The following is a 5,000-nucleotide window of genomic DNA, read 5'->3' as shown; positions in this document are numbered from 1 at the left end:
CTTGCATTGGTAAATATCCTTCTTTCACTTCATATAAGACATCTCTTACTTTTTTAAAACCAGCCTCAATCCACAGCTTAAAATATAAATATTTTCCTTTGTATAAAACGTTCTCATTTAAAAACAGTGGCTGATTTAAAAATTCATCCCTCTTTTCTGGTTTAAAACATACGTTGGGTAAAAAGTCTTTCCATGCCTCCAAAACTTCTTTATAAAACTCCGGGATTCCTTTTAACATTTCTTGTTTCAATTTCATACACAATATATTATTCCCAATTTCCATATTACCACACTTGTTTAAATAGAATCTCATCGTTTTCTTCCATTCAGCCTTGTTCTCTTCATTTAAAAACTTCTTCACTATTTTAATTCTAAAACTCTTTTTCTTTAGCTCTGGGTCTTGCAACCCTAATCCACCGTCTCCCACTGCTCCTATTATTGTATTGTAAGCTATTTTTGGTGGTTTAGAATCCCAAATAAAATTTAAAGCTGCGGTTTTAATCCTTTTAACAATCCATGTGGGCATTGGCACCACCCCTAAAACATACCACATTTTTGCCAGTACCAATGCATTAAAAGCCAATACCTTCCCTTTTAATGTTAGTGCTCTTAATTTCCAATAATTTAAAATCCTTTCCATTTTCCCAACCACCTCTTCCCACATCAAATCTCTCCCTATTTTTTCATTCCTCCCAATCCAAACCCCTAAAATTTTCAAATTGTCTTCCTCTTTAAATGAGTAAAAACTTTGTACTTTCTCTCCTACCTCTCCTATACTCATAAAAAACGTTTTTTGTATATTTACTTTAGCTCCGGACCCCTTACAATACCTTTCAATTATATTCATTGATTTTCTTACATCATCCACATCTCTTACTATTAATGTCGTATCGTCTGCATATTGATAAACTTTCTGTAATTCCCCCATTCCTTCTATTTCTATTCCCTTTATTCCCTTTTCCTCTTTTAAAGCCAACCCCAATGCTTCTGCAACTAAGCTATATAACAATGCAGATAGTGGACATCCTTGTCTTATGGATCGTGTTAATTTAAAAGTCTCCGTCACAAATCCATTACATTTAATCTGACTTCTTACATCTTTGTATAAAATCTTTATCCATTTGATAAAATTTTCCCCAAACCCATACTGTTTCAAGACCCCAAATAAAAATTGGTGCTCAACTCTATCAAACGCCTTCTCCAGATCCAAGCTAATCACATAACCTCTTTTCTTTTCTGCTATCATAAAACTAACCACATCTCTTATACTACTAATCGTATCCGTAATATCTCTTCCCCTTATTGCATATGCTTGGTTCGTCTGAATTATGTTCGGTAAAATCATTTTTAATCTATTAGCTAAAATTTTTGCCAAAATTTTAAAATCACTATTCAACATTGTTATTGGCCTATAGTTTTTTAGATCTTTAATGTCTCCTCTTTTTTTATAAATTAATTTAATCAACCCTATCCCCATAAAATTACTCATTTCATCTCTTTTAAAAATGTCCTTATAAACTTCTTTTAAAATCGGTATCAATACTTTACTAAAAACCTTATAAAATTCATTTGGTATCCCATCTCTTCCTGGACTCTTCCCATTACTCAATTGCATAATTGCCTCTTCTATTTCCTCCTTTCCAATATCTTTCTCAGCTAACTTTTTATCATCATCATCTACTCTTGTTTTAATTTTTTCTTCAAAAAATGTTTTCTGTTCTTGATCCAGTTGCTCGCTTCTAAATAGTTCCTCATAAAAATCTTTTATTTCCTTTAATACATCTTGTGTTTCTGTCACTTTTCCCCCATCTTTACTTCTTAACTCTTTGATAATTCCTGCTCTTTGCCTATTTTTCTCCATGTTAAAAAAGAATTTTGTACACTTTTCCCCTTCTACTATATACTTTGCTCTACTTCTTACCATCGCTCCTTTACATTTCCTTTCATCCATTTCTTTTATTTTTTCTTCCAAATATATAATTCTTTGTGAATCCTTTCCATCCTTACTTTGCTCTTCTTTCAGTTCCCTTCTTATTCTATATTCTTCTGCTTTTTTGGCTTTTTGTATCAACCTACTATATTCCTTAGTGCATTTACTTATTTCATATTTCATATTATCCCACCATATCCTTTTATCTTCATTGTATAATTGATCTTCCATCTCTCTTTTCATCAATTCTTCTATTTCCATACAAAATTCTTCTGTTTTTAAAATCTCAGTATTTAGCATCCATAAACCTGGTCCCCTTTTTATTCCACTCATATCAATTTCAGCCCATAAAATCTTATGATCACTTAAAAAAGTTTCTTTATAATATATACTGTCTATAAATTCAACTAAATCCCTTTTACTTAACATGAAATCAATTCTACTTCTACACATAAAATCCTTCACCAGCTGTTGTCTTGAAAATTCTCTTATCCCTTCATTTCTTTCTCGCCACACTTCCACTAAATCATTTTCTTCCATCATCCCTTTTAACTCTTTTCTCCCACTATCAGATTTAAAAACCATTCCTTCAGTAATATCCATTTTACTAAAAACCGTATTAAAGTCACCCATTATTACAAAATTTCCCAAATTACCAGCAATTTCCTTAATTTTCCTAAAAAATAAAACTTTCTCTTTTTCAATTACTGGTGCGTGTATATTAAATATAGTAACACATTCCTCTCCTTCTATTTTCACCGCTATACATTTCCCCTCCTTATCATCATACACTACTTTTATTTTTTCTCCTACTCCTCTTTTGATTAAAATCGCTACCCCTCTTCCTCTTTTCCCATCACCATTATTATAAAAAATATCCCCACTCCATTTCTTTTTTAACCCATCCATTATCTCTTCTCTCCAATTTGTTTCCTGTAGTAATATTACATTAGCTTTTTTACATGTTACCGTTAAGTTGTCAAATTTTTCATTATTCACTACACCTCTAACATTTAATACTGCTATTTTTAGCAGCATTAAATGCATATAAGTCCATAATGTCCACTTCATTAATTTTCTTCTTCCACATCCACCAAAACCCCAAAACTATTTTCATCACAATCTTTTCTTTTGGTCCCCTTTTCCTTACATTGTTCTCTTGTTACATGTCTTTTTTGTGCAAATTCTACACTTGGGGTTACCTTTAGCAGTCTTCTTCTGGTCGTCATCACCTTTTCCCACTCTGTTCTCCCCATCTCCTCCTTTTCCATTTCTGTTTTGTCCATATTCTCCTCCTCCGTCTCCTGTTGTCCTTGTATTCCAATCTGTGAGTCCATTTGCATCTGTAAATCCTCTTTGTCCTGGTCATCTTCAGTTCTTATCTCTTCTCCCAGTTCTTTTTCGTCACTCTTTGATTCCTGCTTCTTTTCCCTCTCACATGTATCACTGTCCTCCTCTATTTTACTGTCTCTTTTCCTGTTCTCCATTTCCATATGCTCGGCCCTCTTATATGTTGATTCCTCCTCTGTTGTGCTGACTCCTTCTTCCATCCTTTCTGCTTCTTTCTTCTTTTCTGCCCTCGTTTCCTCTCGTTGCTCTTCCCTTTGGGTTTCCACAGTCTCATCCTGCATCTGCCCTCCCACCTCTTGTTGCTCCTCTTCCTCCTCTCCTTCACCTGCCCTCCAACATTCACATTTCTCAAGGATTTCTTGACAAGCTGGGCACTTCACTGCCTTGCAGTCTCTTGCAAAGTGCCCTTGTTGTTCACATTTGTAGCACCGAAACTCTGGGCAATCCCTCAACATGTGTTCCGGATTCATACACAATCGACAGGTTTTAACCTGACGATTGTGTATGATCCTAAAATGTTGAGTTCCCTCTGCAGTCTCAAATCTGGTGCTATACGGTAGTGACACTACCTCCTTGGGGAACCTCACCCGTACAAACCGTGTACCGTCCTCTATTTCCGTCCCCGGGTAGTATCTTCGCCTTATCCTGGACGTGGGGGATACTCCCCAACCTTTCAGTTTGTCCACAATATCTCTGTCCTCCAGGTAGGCTGGCAGATGCATAAACGAGACTGCGTACTCCCTCTCCTGTAACTTTTTCACCTCACATTTTACTCCTTTCAATTCCAGTCCATCCAGAAGTTCATCACAGGATTCTTCGTTTGTCAAAGTCACTTCATACAGTCTATTTTGTTTAGGTCTTACTGCTAAAATCTTCCCAACTCCTACTTTCTCTGCAATCACTTTGATTAAATCCTCTGCCCTTCCATCGCTGACATCTCCCATGTCCACTGTTACTGTTGCCTCTTTTGCATAACTCCTCTTGTTTTCCATCTTGTTTTCTTCAATCTGTTCTCGTCGTCTTTGTCCTTTTCCTTGGTCGTTCTCTTTTCCATTGTCCGCCGCCATTCCCATGTCTTTGCCAGTTAATCCATTCGTTTGACTCATTTTAACGAAAAACAATGCACAAAAGACACTCCCCAGACAGCACAAGGCTGCTGGAAAGTGGTTTGAAACAAAAAATGAACACTATACTACTAGAAACTTTTTTAAAACACTTTTAAACAAAAAAACATATAACATAAACTAAGAGAGCCTCTTGGTATTCAAGACACACCACTTCCTAGTTTGCTCAACAGCGCCCTCAAAGTGGTATGGCCGTAAGCGAAATCTGCTGCCAAAATCGGGCTATTTGAAAGGTTAGAACATTAGTGAAGTAAACAATAAAGCTTACAGCACCTGGTATTCCCAGGCGGTCTCCCATCCAAGTACTAACCAGGCCCGACCTTGCTTAGCTTCCGAGATCAGACGAGATCGGGCGTGCTCAAAGTGGTATGGCCGTAAGCGAAATCTGCTGCCAAAATCGGGCTATTTGAAAGGTTAGAACATTAGTGAAGTAAACAATAAAGCTTACAGCACCTGGTATTCCCAGGCGGTCTCCCATCCAAGTACTAACCAGGCCCGACCTTGCTTAGCTTCCGAGATCAGACGAGATCGGGCGTGCTCAAAGTGGTATGGCCGTAAGCGAAATCTGCTGCCAAAATCGGGCTATTTGAAAGGTT

The 5,000-nt window shown here is 36.7% G+C and overlaps 2 non-coding genes across 2 annotated transcripts; both read right to left on the bottom strand.

The window, feature by feature from the left end:
- Window positions 1–4,665: 4,665 nt before the first annotated feature.
- On the bottom strand, window positions 4,666–4,784 carry LOC130099907 (5S ribosomal RNA). The gene has a single exon (XR_008808557.1). It is a non-coding gene; the product is annotated as a 5S ribosomal RNA (ribosomal RNA).
- Window positions 4,785–4,845: 61 nt separating this feature from the next.
- On the bottom strand, window positions 4,846–4,964 carry LOC130099906 (5S ribosomal RNA). The gene has a single exon (XR_008808556.1). It is a non-coding gene; the product is annotated as a 5S ribosomal RNA (ribosomal RNA).
- Between the last annotated feature and the right edge of the window lie 36 nt (window positions 4,965–5,000).

Source organism: Rhinichthys klamathensis, unplaced genomic scaffold (assembly GCF_029890125.1).
Source record: "Rhinichthys klamathensis goyatoka isolate OS25496 unplaced genomic scaffold, OSU_Roscu_1.1 h1tg000236l_1, whole genome shotgun sequence".
Classification (NCBI taxonomy): Eukaryota; Metazoa; Chordata; class Actinopteri; order Cypriniformes; family Leuciscidae; genus Rhinichthys; species Rhinichthys klamathensis.
Note: the sequence above shows the minus strand (reverse complement) of the source record. Positions and strands in the feature narration are given on the sequence as shown.